Raw genomic sequence first — 14,952 nt, 5'->3', positions numbered from 1 at the left:
CAGATTAAGAAAAACAGTCATAGGGGGAAAAGGGCTTTGAGCTGACTGGGTACCTTTTGTTTTGTTCTTTAACATTCCAGATGTTGATCTTCATTATCCTGGTGTGAATTTGAATTTCCTGGGGTGTGTTCTAAAGGTAACCCAAGCTTTCACGGAAAATTTTACCCTTTTTTCCCCATCTCACTACTGAAGTGCTTCTCAGGAGGGCCAGATAATGAGCAAGATGGGAATGATGTGGCATATTAAAATACATTTTCATCTGTAGGATAATTTGAAATTAAAACAAATATAATTGATTCTTCCAACGTTCCTCCTACTTAAAACCAGTATTCTGTGAGGGGGGCGGGGAGGGGGATAGGGAGGTAGGGAGAGGGTGGTGCGGTTATGGACATTGGGGAGGGTATGTGCTATGGTGAGTGCTGTGAAGTGCGTAAACCTGGCGATTCACAGACCTGTACCCCTGGGGCTAATAATACATTATATGTTTATTAAAAAAAAAAACAGTATTCTGATGAAACAGTTTGTCCATTAGTTTTCTGACTTCTTTCTGCCTTCCTCCCAAATTAGTTAAATAAGCATAGGTAACTTACAACCACTCTTTTGGGGTGCCTGGGGCACCTGGGCGGCTCAGTGTGTTAAGCCTCTGCCTTTGGCTCAGGTCATGATCTCAGGGTCATGGGATCAAGCCCCACATTGGGCTCTCTGCTCCGCAGGGAGCCTGCTTTCTCCTCTCTCTCTCTGCCTGCCTCTCTGCCTACTTGTGATCTCTCTTTGTCAAACAAATAAATAAAATCTTTTTAAAAAATAAAAGTAAAAAAACAATAACAACCAGTCTTTTGTACAAACCAGTTTGATCCTCTATCTACTTACTCCTTCCTTTAGAGACCCCCAGCACCTGTGAAGACAGAAGGAAACTGCGTAAAACCTGGCACCAAAGATGCCACCGAGACTTCCCAAATTATGGTTCTCCAGCAACATAATTGGGTAGCTTTTTATTAGTTTCTAAGGTAATCTTTTGGTGTTTTTACTTTATTAGAGATTCATTAGATTTTAAGCACCTTTTTTTAGAAACACAAATTTGGAAAGGTTAGCCATTCCTAAGTTATTCAGTCGGGTCACTGTTATCCCAACCCTTCCATGAAATTTAACTCCCGTGCCAGGAGAGAAGATATAAAGCTGGGGCTTTATATCTGTTTTTGTAGATAGGCCGTGCTGAAACATGAAAAAGTGGGGAGAGGGTAAAATCTGTCTGGATGAAGAGCCAAGAAGGGGAATGAAAGAATAGGGTTGTACACAGCCTGCATGCAGTACTCAGAGCCTTTCACTAAAAAATTAAGAAAAAGGTACACAATGGTGGTGTGTGGTATCAAAACAAAGCAAAACAAAAAACAAACAAAAACCCCACATATTTGTAAAACTTTATCAGCGAAAAATGATGATTGTTAAGAATAAAATATATTTTGGAAGACCATATCTAGCACAGCCTATTATGTAACTATGGCTATAATTGCACGTATAATGTTTTCCTTTTCTTTTATTTTTAAGATTTTATTTATTTATTTGACAGATACAGAACACAAGTATGCAGAGAGGCAGAGACAGAGAGGAGGAAGCAGGCTCCCTGCTGAGCAGAGAGCCCGATGTGGGGCTCGATCCCAGGACCCTGAGATCATGACCTGAGCCGAAGGCAGAGGCTTTAACCCACTGAGCCACCCCAGCGCCCCACGTATAATGTTTACAAGATATCATTATATACAAAGGTGAAATAGTAGTTATGGAGAAGGTAGCATAAATACAAGAAACCATTTTTATTTTATTTTTTATTTTTTATTATTATTTTTTAATAGTAATAATGGTAGATAAACTTTACTGAGAACAGACCATTTACCAGGTGCTGTATTTGCTATTCCACGTTGGTGATTCTTCTTCTCTCTCTTTTTTTTTTTAAGATTTTATTTATTTATTTGACAGACAGAGATCACAAGTAGACAGAGAGGCAGGCAGAGAGAGCAAGAGGAGGAAGCAGGCTCCCCGCTAAGCAGAGAGCCCGATGCAGGGCTCGATCTCAGGACCCTGGGATCATGACCTGAGCTGAAGGCAGAGGCTTTAACTCACTGAGCCACCCAGGCCCCCCAAGAAACCATTCTTAAAGAAACAAGTGGCAAAACCTAGTGGCAGTCTGTGGGGAATAAATGATTGAAGAACAGCCTCATGGATCTGAACTTGAGGAACCGTTAACAGAGTTAAGGAATTTGGGGAAGTGAATTTCAAAGATTTTATCAGCAAAATCTTGTGCCTTTACAGCTTTTTCAGGGCCCATGGCTTTGTTAGTAAGCCTCTAAATGTCAGTCCAACCATGTTGTAAAATGTCAAAGCAAGAGCTACAAAGACCAGGGCTATTCTGAGGAATCCAGGATGCAATGGTCACTGCGGCCATGTCTACCCTTCCACCACCAGCACCACCACCAGAACCAGAATGCATGGTGGGTATATTCACATCTTTACCTTAGTCAATCCAACAAAGTTTTAGTCCCCAGCGCGGGTCCCCACCGCCCTCTGTCCTGGCCCCGCCCCGGATCGCCCTGGGGGACTCTACCTGAGCCTTCCCTGCCCTCCCCCCGGGTTTGCCCTGGGGGAATACTCCAGTCAGGGATGTGCCTGAGGCCTGGTGGATGCAGTGCTCTGGGGGCAGTGTTCTCTGCTTTTCCCGGGCGCCCCGCCTCTGCAGACCCTATGCCTCCAAGTGCCTGATGGCAGGAAAGAATTAAGGGACCATCAGAGTCCACAGGATCCGCCTCTGGAGTTCCTGGTGTCCATGGAGGGACTGTAGAGGTGCTGCTGCCTCCAAGCCCAGGCCTCTGGGAGGAAAGACTGTGGAAATGCTTTGTGCCAACTTTTAGTTTGTTTTTTCTTTTTCTTTCTTTTTTTTTTTTTTTTAAAGCTTTTTAAAAAGCCTTTCTCCCTTTGGATTTGGAAGCAAATCCTTCTCCAGGTTCCTCTGGTTTCTGTTTTGTTTTTTAATTTTTTTGTAAGACTTTATTTATTTATTTGACAGAGATCACAAGTAGGCAGAGGCAGGCAGAGAGAGGGGGGAAGAGGTTCCCTGCTGAGCAGAGAGCCCAATGTGGGGCTGGATCCTAGGACCCTGGGATCATGACCTGAGCTGAAGGCAGAGGCTTAACCCACTGAGCCACCCAGGCGCCCCTCTCTGGTTTCTGTTTTAGTGCCTGACAGGGAGGTAGGAAAGCATCCCTGCAGAGCCTGCCCCAGGAGAGGAGCAAATGAGGATTCTGCTCTCTTCTTGGGGTCAGTGAATTTTCTCTGGACTCATAGGAGAAATCAGGACTTTCACATTCTCTTCATCTTCTTTTTTTTTTTCACTTAAAGCTGCTGGAACCAAAGTAAGTGCAATCTATTTAATGATTTAATGGTGGAATTAAAGATCTTAGAACTAAAATGTCCCCTGGGGCACCTGGGTGGCTCAGTCAGTTAAGCATCTGCCTTTGGCTCAGGTCAGGATCTCAGGGTCCTGGGATTAAGCCCCACATCGGGCTCCCTGCTTGGCTGAGAGCCTGCTTTTCCCTCTCCCTCTGGTCCTCCCACTCAAGCTCTCCCTCTCCAATGAATAAATAAGTAAATAAAATCTTTAAAAATTAAAATAAAATGTCCCATGATTTTATATAGGAAACACAAGTGTTTTACATCAAAACATCAGATCTTAATGTTCCTCTTCGAAATACACTTTTTCGTGGCCAGGTGGAAACTACTTAGGACTCAGTTAAACCTCAAAATGTGAGATCACGATGATATAGTATTTTGCAGTCAGAATATGGGGCAGATAAATGTCCAAGCAAAATGAAATAAAATAAAATAACATAAAGCCATATTTCTTACCATGTTCCCTTCATCTCTACCCTGTGTGGGTAAAAGCCTCTATGCTTATATATTGCCCTGATAGACCGTCTGCAGGAGAGGAAGGCACGAGCAAACATTGCCCCCGAGCGCGCAACCGTGTGTGTTTTCACCCAGCTAGCTTCTAAGTTCTCAGACACCCATCTCAGATAGATATCATATGTTCTCTTCATATCCACTGACAAGGCTTACTGCTGCCTTGACTATGGTCTGTCTAATCCTGCACATGTCCCCACCAGTCTCCCACAGACGGCCATGTGCCCACCTCAGCAGACACCCGTAAGGAAGCAAATACCTTCGGCCACTCAAGGCAGCAACTCAGCACAGAAACACACTAAGTACGCACTAAAGGACACAATTACCTACAAGCCCAGACTGTCAAGGAAACCTGACCAGAGGAGCTTTACAAGGGTGAACACACTCTGTTGTCTAAAAGAGTGCTTTTCAAACAATGAATTATGACCCACCCATGTCATAAAATCAATGTACTAGTCTGCAAATCCCTTGCTTAGAAAATGCAGACGACAAGAGTTAAACAGAACATAGCAGCATGCATTACATACTGTAAGAGTTAAAGACTGTTTTGGGAAGCTGTTGTTGAAGTGTGTGTTTGGGATATAAGTGCCATGAAGAGTCTGTTCTCCAGACAAACAAAACCAAATAGACTCCTCAACACAGAATGGTGATTGCCAGAGGGAAAGGCGGGGGGGGGAGCGAATCTGGTGATGGGGATTAAGAGGTACACACTTCCACTTATATAAATAACTCACAAAAAGGAGAAGTTCCTTAGGAATATCATCAATAATATCATAATGAACTGCGACAGAAAGTGAATATATGTATTGTGGTGAGTGCTGAATAATGTACAGACCTGTCGAATCAGTAATGTTACACACGTCAAAGTGACATAACATTGTCTAGATCAAACTATATTTCAATAATTTAAAGAGAGAAAATTGTGTTCTCACTGTTGGGGATTTGATGGGCACTATCTTCAAAGGCATCATCTAGTGCCCTCTAGTGGTAAAAGCCAGATCTGCAGTTGAGAAAGACCCATAGACCAGTGAGAAGAATAGTCCTCAAACATGGATGTTAGGAAGGAAGGGGCCTTCCAATGACCTGGTCAACCCCGACATCCAGGGCAAGAACCCTTCAACAACACCAAGCCGCCGCCTGCGCACGCCCTACAAAGAAAGCACTCGCTCCACCGCTGAGCAGCTCTACCTGCTGAAAAGCTGACCAAGCTGCCTTCCTCTAGGAGCTCCTCCCTGGACTTCCTACTGCCCTCTCCTGGATGACACGGAGCAGCTTCTGTATTCGCCCTCAGCTAACACTACTGATCCAGACAAACAATACTTCTTGAGTGTCTGCAAAGTACCAGGCATTGGGGATACAGCGGGGAACCCGGGAAGAGACAGAGACAAAGTAAGAGCTTCTGCCGGATGAAGGACAACAGCATGGGGGATGAAGGACCTGCATCAGACAAGGTCAAAGGGCAGGCCTCTCTGAAAAGGGGGGGGGGCTGCGTGGAGTCCCACAGAATTGGAGAAAGCTGTGCAGAAGGCACTCGGGATGGGATGAGCAGCTGATAGTAGAAATGCTCTGGGCAGGAAGTGCCTTGGAATGTTCCAGTAGCAGAAGGTAGGCAGGGAGGCTGAAGAACAGCAGAGAAACAAGAGAAACCTCAGAATTCTGGGGTCTGTGTAAGTGTATGTGCGTGAATGTGTGTTTTAATTTCTCTCTGTTTTAAAATTTTCCCACACTACCCATATGCTATACTTCATTCAAAGACACCATCAAATATAAGACTGAAAAAAGAAAGAACACTTTCAGTTAGTCAGTGTTTTTCCTATTGCTTAGAATTTTAATTTGATTTTAATTTTGTGCTGATGAAAACGCCCTTCAGATATATTTGAACAGAATGAAAGGGAAAGGATGAGTGACAGAAGTTGGTTAAGTCTTTTATATTTAAGCTTATGATCCTTCCCAAATTTATGTGTGTGTGGAAAGAATGAGGTAGGGGTCAAGGTCTGTTTGTTTCCACTTCAATATCCAATTCACCCAGAATTATTCACTACAAAGACTCCCCCGGGTCACCTGGCTAATTCACTCTGTTGGGCATGGTCCTCGGCTCAGGTCACGATCCCTGGGTCCTGGCATCCGGCCCCACATCGGGCATCCTGCTCAGCGGGGAGTCTGCTTCTCCCTATCCCCTTCCTCCCTGCTCATGATCTTTCTCTCTCTAAAAACAAAATAAATAAATAAATATTTTAAAAAAATAAAATTAAATGACTTCCTTTTCCCCATTGAACTGACTTGACACTATGGCAAAAATCAATCGACAGTACCTGTTGTGACTGGTCTATGTTTGGACTCTCTCTTCTGTTTCATTGATCTATCTTTACGGCAAAGACTTTGATTACCGTGGTTTTACTATAAGTCTTAAAATTGAGCAGGAATAATCAGTGTGGGGTCTTCAATCACAGAACAATCAGTGTGTGTTCTTTTGAAGATCTGTTTGGTTATTCTAGGCCCTTCGCATTTCCGTATACATTTTGGAATCGACTTGTTCATTTTTTCTGAAAAAGAGGAAAAGATGGCTAGGAGTTTGACTGGGATTACATTGTTTGCATGAATAAAATCATGGAAAACAGAAATCTCAATGATGTCATATCTTCCAATATGTAAACAAAGCCTATCTCCCATTGATTTCATTCTTCTTGAAGTCCTCTCAATAATGTTTGGTTCTCTTGTGTATAGGTGTTTCAAGCCTATCCTGAGACTATTCCCAGCCAGTTTTATTTTGTTTTTGTTTTTTTTTTAAAGTAAGCTGCATGAACAGCATGGAGCCCAGCATGCAGCCCAGCATGGCGCCCAAATCAGGGCCTGAATTCACAACCCTGAGTTCAAGACCTGAGCTGAGATCAAGTCAGATGATTCCTCAACTGAGTCACCCAGTCACCTGAACCACTATATGCTACTATAAAATATTTTAATTTTTTATTTTCCTATCCATGTACATTTATCATGCATCTGTCTAAGAATTCCTATCCAAAATACACAATAAACTCCAACAAGTCAAAACCAAAAACAACATTAATGAAAACAATGGGCAAAAGACGTGAACAGATGGTCCCCAAAAGATGGAGGAATGCCCACTACACACACGGAAAGGTGCCTAACTCAGATCATTCGTCACCAGGGAAATGCAATGTGAAACCATAATGAGATGCTATTTCACCCTCACTGACAACACAGAATGTTAACGAGGATGCTGAGCAACTGCAGTGTCACTATATCGCTGGTGGGAAGTGTAAACTGATCAACCACTTTGGAAACTAGGCTAGCACTTTGATATATCCCCACTCTGTGACTAAGCAACCCCACTAAGCAAGTTCAGGAGAAATTTAAGACTTCTGGAAGAATGTTTATTGTAGCCTATTCACAATGACCAAAAACTCAGACACAACGAAATGTCTAATCATCAGATGAACAGATGAACAAATCGTGGTATATGCACACTACATACAAAGGAGGAAACTACTTTATACTGACAAAGACTCTTTCCTTGACCAAACTCTAGCCAAACTGCTCTGAGCCCTCTTCTCAAACCTGGCTTATCATATACAAACTCAAAAAAACATGAACTTAGTTTCTAACAGCTCCAGGTCCCACCCTGCGACACCAGTCCCCCTTAGTGCCTGCCTGAGGAAACTCAAGGCATCTACTGTTTGTTCAATCAACACCGAAAAGTCAGGCCCTTGTCTCCCAGTGAGCAAATACAGGTGGTTTCATATGGATCAATACCTATTCTACTTTTTGTCATCTGTTCCTCCTCTGACTTTACTCATCCCTGGCCTGACTTCTTCATTCTCTCTTTAAAATGCCCTCTGGACAAACTGAGGTGGAGTTTCATTCATGCGGGACTCTTCCTGGTTGCAAGTTATTACTGATTAAAATCCCTCCTCTCCACTTTAACCAGCATCAGGCTTTCTTTATCTTTGATAAGTGCACACAACATGGATAAGTCTCAAAGAACCCGCTGAGTGAAAGAAGACAAAGGAATACATACGGCAAGATTCCATTCACACGTTGTTCAAGACCCGGCAAATCTAACCTACCATAGATCTTGAAATCAGAAAATGACCAGCGGTGGTAAGGAGACGAACTACAAAGAGATACGAGGGTAACTTCTGGAGCTTCAAATACACTTTATGTCTTGTGTTTGGGGCTGGGACACTGATACATGGTTGACCCTTCAACAACACGGTGGTTAGGGGTACCCATTCCCATGCAGTCAAAAATCTGCATGTAAATTCCATCTCCCCCCAAATTTCACTACTACTTGCCTACTGTCGACCAGAAGCACTACTGGTAATAGAAACAGTTGATTAAAGTTATTTTGTATGGCATATGTATTATACATTGTATTCCTTCACTAAAGTATGCTAAAGAAATATTCAGAAAATCATGAAGGAAAGACATTTGCATTACTGTGCTATATTTATCAAAAAATCCACATATAAGTGGACTCAATGCAATTCAAACCCATGTTATTCAAGAGGCAACTGTGTACCTTTCTTAATGCTCATGAAACTGAACACTGAAGACTGAGCATTTTGTTTGATACATTATCTCCTCTCCCCTGCTCTCCCACCTCCAGTCTCTTTCTTCCCCTCCCCTTCTGTCTCTTAGGAATACCTGGGGAAATCCTTGTTTTCTTTTCTTTTTTTTTTTTTTTAAGAAGGCTCCGTGCCCAGCATGGAACACCACATGGGGCTTGAACTCACAACCCTGAGATTGAGACCTAAGCTGAGATCAAGACTCACACACTCAGCCCCCGTAAGCTACCCAGGCACTGCTACCTGGGGAAATTCTAAAGGAAAAAAATAAAAAATAAAATAAAATAAAAAGCGATGAGAGACGTGGCTGAACCTCCAAGTTCCCCTTTCAACATCCACCTGCCTGTACTTCCTTAGTAAGAGGACCCCAATTTTGTTCAAGGTATCAATCTGCCCTGTGAGAAATTCGCCCCTCCCACATGTTCCTGCAGCTAGGGGTAGGGCCACAGGCCTAGTTTTGGCCAATAACACGTGCGTTGAAGTCTACACAGTACGGCCTCCTGAAAAGCTATTGCTCTCACAGACTTAGACATGTGCCTTTTGTCAGTGTCTCTTTCTTCTCTTCCTTCCTGGAGTCCAGCTGCTCAAATGAACTAAGAAAGTGGTGCTATTCCCTGGCACAAACCTATTCTTACTCTGAGAAGCAAGCTTTGGGACCTCTCAATCAATTCACAACTAAGTTACATCGCAAGTCAAAACGTGTAGGCAACAAAATGGAAAAAGCAAGTCCAAGTCCAACTGGAAGTGAGGAAGGATAGACACATGGCTGTGTGAAAGTATATCTAAGAATTTGGTATCTAAGTCATGTTTCAAATCCATGGGGGATATAGACCAGCACTAGATAGTGTAGGGACAAAAACGGCAACTCGATCTCATATAAAATAATAAGGATAGGGAAGCCTGGGTGGCTCAGTGGGTTAAGCCGCTGCCTTCGGCTCAGGTCGTTGATCCCAGGGTACTGGGATCGAGTCCCTTCTGGGCTCCTTGCATGGCAAGGAGCCTGCTTCTCTCTCTGCCTCTGCCTGCCTCTCTGCCTGCTTGTGTGAGCTCTCTCTCCTACTCTCTGACAAATAAATAAATAAATAAAATATTTTTTTTAAATAAAAAATAAAAAAATAATAATCAGGATAGATAAAATAGTCTAAGCAATAGAAGCCAAAACCATAAAAGTACTCAAAGAAAATGTAAGACTGGCTGAAGAAGGTCCTTTAAAGCATCATCTAAAAGCCACAAGCCATGAAGTCAGACTGCCAAATTTGTCACCATAAAGATTCAGAATGAAATGTATCACGGAATGTTCGGTACAAGCGAAACTCAAAGATGAGCAAGAGTTTGGGACAAAATACCACCCCAAGAACAGAGGCAGAGGAGCACCATCCTACATATGCAAAGTTCTTAAAAGTCAGCATAAAGGGGCACCTGGTGACTCGGCCCTTGGTTCAGGTCATGATCCAAGGGTCCTGGGATGCACCTTGCTTCAGGCTCCCTGCTCTGGAGGAAACTTGTTTCTCCCTCTCCCTCTGCCTGTCACTCTGTCTACTAGTCCTTTCTCTCTCTCTCTGTCACTTCCCTTGCTTGTGTCGCACGCTCTCTCTGTAAAATACATAAATAATATCTTAACAAAAAAGAACCTCAAAAATTAAAAAAACAAGTCAATTATAAGAACATACATAACCAAAGAGACAACCCAGTGGGGAAAAGCTAAGGAGACAGGGTTCACATAAAAAAACTGTCAGTGTTGGGGCACCTGGGTGGCTGAGAGGCTTAAAGCCTCTGTCTTCAGCTCAGGTCATGATCTCAGGATCCTGGGATCCAGCTCCACATTGGGCTCTCTGCTCAACAGGGAGCCTGCTTCCCACTCTTTCTCTGCCTGCCTCTCTGTCTACTTGTGGTCTCTGTCTGTCAAATAAAGAAATAAATAAAGGAATAAACAAATAAATAATAATAAAAAAAAACTACCGGTGACAGTGACCAAGTAAAAATACTTAGTCTTACTACTAATTATAAAAATACAGGGCGCCTGGGTGGCTCAGTCGTTAAGCCTCTGATTCGGCTCAGGTCATGATCCCAGGGTCCTGGGATCAAGCCCCCAGTCGGGCTCATGGGCTGGGAACTCCAAGCTCAGCATAGAGATGAGAGCCTCGAGGGAGCATCTAAAGGACAGAGAAATCCAAGGAGGTCCTCGGGAAGGGCACACAGACGGCAGAGCAGAAATAACAAATGGAACACATTGGAAAGAGGAGATCGGGATTGAAAGGAGCCGCCCTGCTCATGTGCCAGGTGGTGTAGCACCAGGGTGGAAATCCAGGGCACCACGCTGGGAATGGTGGCAGAAGTGATCACGCCAAAGTAGGCGCTTGAGAAAATGAGTGCCCTGTGTGGAAGCTGGGTCCTCCATGCACACAGTGAGGCCACCCAGGCCGATGGCAAGAAGGCTGTGGCCTGGAACCTAAGTCTTCAACGAATTAGGTGAACAACCAAGGGGAAGGGAGAAAATAGTAATGAGAAGGAGGCCAGTGTGCTCCACTGGGACCAAGGATCATAAAGAAATGGCATGGGGGCAAAGAAGAGGGAGGACACCAACCTTGAACCCCCCGAATCCTGAACAATGCGGGTTATGAGAACACAGACAGCACCTCAGGGGGTTTCAGGAATGGATGTCCCCCCAAGAAGGGCCAGGGTCAAACAAAGAGAGGGAGGAAATGGCTATGGACTACTAATTTCCCAGGACACAGGGAAGGGTTAGGGGTGGGGGGGTCCCAGGAAAAAAAAGAGGGAACTGCCTGAAGGGAACAGCAGGATGGGAAGATCAAGAGAGAGGGATCGGGAGTCAGGAGAGTTGGTGATCACGGTAAGTGCTCGAAAGATTCCTATTGAATCAAATGGAATTATTAGGATATAGTAACATATAAGCCCGAATATGTCCAAAAGAAGAGTTCTAACTGCAGGATGGTAGGAGTGAGAGCACCAGTCCATGATGAAGGTCATGACACTGATGACGGTGACCTGGTGCTGACACGAACTACCAGTCTTGAACACCTGCTGTGTGCCCGGCACTGGGGGGAACACTCCATATCTAGTCCTCCCAGTGGTCTTCTCAGGCAAAAATCGTTGCATGGCTATCCCCACGAGGGCTCTGTACTGAAGGCAGGAACACATCAGAACAGAGGCATCCTAGGACTCTTGGGAGGCTAACTGGCTTTCTTAACCTGGCTGTAACCTGGGAAGGTAGGAACCAGCCTGATGCACAGTAGGACATAGTAACTGCCACCAAGTAATATTCAGATGGAGGGAAATCGAGGGGTTCATGGGGGACCTAGTTCGTTGAGCGACCGACTCTTCATTTTGGTTCAGGTCATGACCTGAGGGTCGTGACATCCATCGCCACATCGGTCTCCACAGCCACTGCGGATTCCTGCTTGAGATTCTTCCCCCTCCCCTCCCTTCCTCTTCTACCTGCCTGCCCTGCCCACCCCTGCCACAGGGGCCTGCACTCCTTCTCTAAAATAAATGAATAAGTCATATCTACAAAGAAAAAAAAGAATGGAAGTAGTAATAATAGTAGTAATAATAGTAGTAATAAGTAGTAATAATAATTTGTGGAAGGCTTCACTCTGTGCTAGATCCTGTGCTGACTGCCGAGGATCTGTTTCTCATTTAATCCTTACATCCCAAAGGCTGGTTCCCATTCTTATCCCCATTCCAAAGAGAGGACTGGGGCAGAAAGGGGTCTGTCCATGATTCATGCAAGAAATCCCCATGCTATCAATAACATGACTTTCTGATAAGGTTTAAGGATTTAACACACCACAGTGAAGAATCAGTTCACGAAATCACAGAACTTGAAGGACAGAGCCCTGCAAAATGGTTTCAAACATTAACTTGTGGATTCTCCCAATCTTCTTGCATGTGGTTCCAATGAAGGAAAGCCCAGTGCCAAAAAAGCTGTTGTGACACACATCCACACGGCAAACATACCTGGTCTTTACAGCCCGGGACCTATTCCAGAAGATTCTGACTCAGTGAGTCTAGAGGAGGATCTCAGAATCCTCCTCTTTTTTCTTTAAAAAGCCCCACAGGCTCTGCTGATGTGCCCTTTGGCCTGGGTACGACTACCTTAGAGTCTCTGCAATTCCAAACCCAAACTTCCCCTACAATGTGTAGCTGTCTGCAGACACAGGGGGGCATTGGAAACGGAGGCAGAGAGGAACAGAGAAATGATACAAACTTTCCCACAGAGAGTCATGAACAGGCAAGCTCTACTTACACTACTTCTCTCTCCTTTTGCTGTATCTGAGTTACTCCACAGTTGATGCACTTTTTCATAAGTAACCAAGTTTGCACAAAGTGTTACCGGCAGATATTAAATAAATCCATATTAACAACTTTTCAATAAACATAATTGTAATATGCTACTGAAAAGGATTTTCTTTCTCTCTGATCATTTCAGTAGCACATCAGATTCCCTTAGCAAATGACAGTCAATAAGAGAAAAATGATTTCTGATTCAACAGTGCTACACATGTGGTCAACAGCACCTACAAACTGGAGAAGAAATGAAGTTGGGTCGAAGCCATTTAAATTCACACATATCACCACAGACTGTCCCCAAGCCTTCAAAACTTCTGTATTTATCTATTCATTGAATTGACCACTACTAATACCTATTACATGTCATACATGGCTCTAAGTCTTTTATTAATGTTAAACACCACTTCACCTTTACAATCAGCTATGAAGTAGGATGATTATCATCCCCATTTCTCCCATCAGGAAACTGAGATAAAGAGTGCTTCAGTAACACAGCTCTTAAGTGGTGAAGCTAAGATCAGCTTGGCACTGGACTCCATGGTTTAAATCACTATGCTAAGTCTCCAAGTACCTACAGAAAGCCAAGTCTTCATCCCAAACCTTGGTTTTCCCCACCCTACAGTCCCCACGTGGCTCCAGCCTCAAGGACATTCAATTCTTTTTTTTTTTTTTTAAGATTTTATTCATTTATTTGACAGACAGAGATCACCAGTAGGCAGAGAGGCAGGCAGAGAGAGAGAAAACAGGCTCCCTGCTGAGCAGAGAGCCCGATGTGGGGCTCCATCCCAGGACCCTGGGATCATGACCTGAGCCGAAGGCAGAGGCTTTAACCCACTGAGCCACCTAGGTGCCCCAAGGACATTCAATTCTTTTAACAGTTCACACTCCTGTCCTGTTCTAATGGAACACCCTCCCACATCTACCATTTGTCTTAGACTTCCTGTCTCAGCTGAAACATTATTTCCAAATTACAAACTCGACCACACCCTGTATTTCTCAGCACTCAAGGAAAAACTGTAATTATGTCTTTCACGGGTAATTATTTGCTTCCTGTCTTGTCCAAACAGATGGTGAGTACCTCAGACACCTGTCAGACCTATTGATCATGTGTTCCCAATCACCACCCACTACCACCCAAAAGGAAGTGCCCACCACAAAGAGCCCCACTACAACCCTGAGAATGAAGACTCCAGGGGCCTCCACCCAAGAGCTCTGCAAAGTACTGGCTCTGTGCACCAATACTACGCGGTCCTGGGCCCGCACTCCCTCCCAACCACCCCCCGCCCCGCCTTGATTGGCCTGACCTCAGGTGCACAATGGGGATCCTGACAATCCGCAGTGGGATGGAACCTACTCAAGAGGGAGAAACCGCACTTCTCCCCCGTCAACACGACACGTACTCCCTTCACGCCGGTCTTCCACCAAGACCTTAGCCCCAAGAAGACTGACACCCCGTCTACCTGGTTCGGGCCGCGTCCCCAGTCCCGCTATCCCCAGGCCCGACGCACAGCACAGGCGAGATAATTAGCTGCTCCATAAAAGAAGCCCCGCTCCGGGCTCTTCACAGCTGCGAAAGAAGGGGCGCACGAGGTGACGGCTACCTTTTGGCGAACGAGCGTGTTCCTGACACACAGGCCCGCCTCCCACCCAGGCCCCGGCTCCCAGAGGACGCCGGCCCCTGACCCCGAGCCCCGCAGGTACCTCTGAGCAAAGAAGCATCTTCACAAGCGCCGCGCACTCCCTCGTCGTCTGTATCGAGGAGAAAAGCAGGAAGCGAAAGAGGGCGTCCTCAGGCCACTGTCCTTGCACGCGGCGGTTCCGGGATGCTGTGCTCCGCGGAGAGACGGAAGCGGGGTCCACAGATACCGAGCGGAGCCGCCAGCTTCGGAGACGCATGTGAGAAGGGCTGGCTCCGCCGGCTCAGGGACGCCGCTCCCGTCAGCTACGCTAACAACCTTCCTGCTCATTGGCGCGTCTTCCCAGCTGCTGATTGGACAATTCCCCTCCCGCCTGAGCGAGCTTCCGTGTTGTGTGGGTGGGAACAAAAGAATTATCCAGTGACCCGAGAGGCCGGCCGAGCAGGTTAAAAAAAAAACAAAAACTCGGG

At 45.1% G+C, this 14,952-nt stretch overlaps 1 long non-coding RNA gene across 3 annotated transcripts in view; it reads right to left on the bottom strand.

Annotated features, from left to right (window-relative positions):
- Positions 1–14,904, bottom strand: part of LOC308359118 — a 33,767-nt gene extending 18,863 nt beyond the window's left edge. The window contains exon 1 of one of the 3 annotated variants that reach the window (XR_013968376.1): positions 14,547–14,904. This is a non-coding gene — a long non-coding RNA (uncharacterized lncRNA). The remainder of the gene's footprint in view (positions 1–14,546) is intronic. The other 2 variants (XR_013968377.1, XR_013968378.1) reach the window with 2 other exon arrangements.
- Positions 14,905–14,952: the final 48 nt, after the last annotated feature.

The sequence above is a fragment of the Martes martes genome (genome assembly GCF_963455335.1).
Source record: "Martes martes genome assembly, chromosome: 18".
Lineage (NCBI taxonomy): Eukaryota > Metazoa > Chordata > Mammalia > Carnivora > Mustelidae > Martes > Martes martes.
Note: the sequence above shows the minus strand (reverse complement) of the source record. Positions and strands in the feature narration are given on the sequence as shown.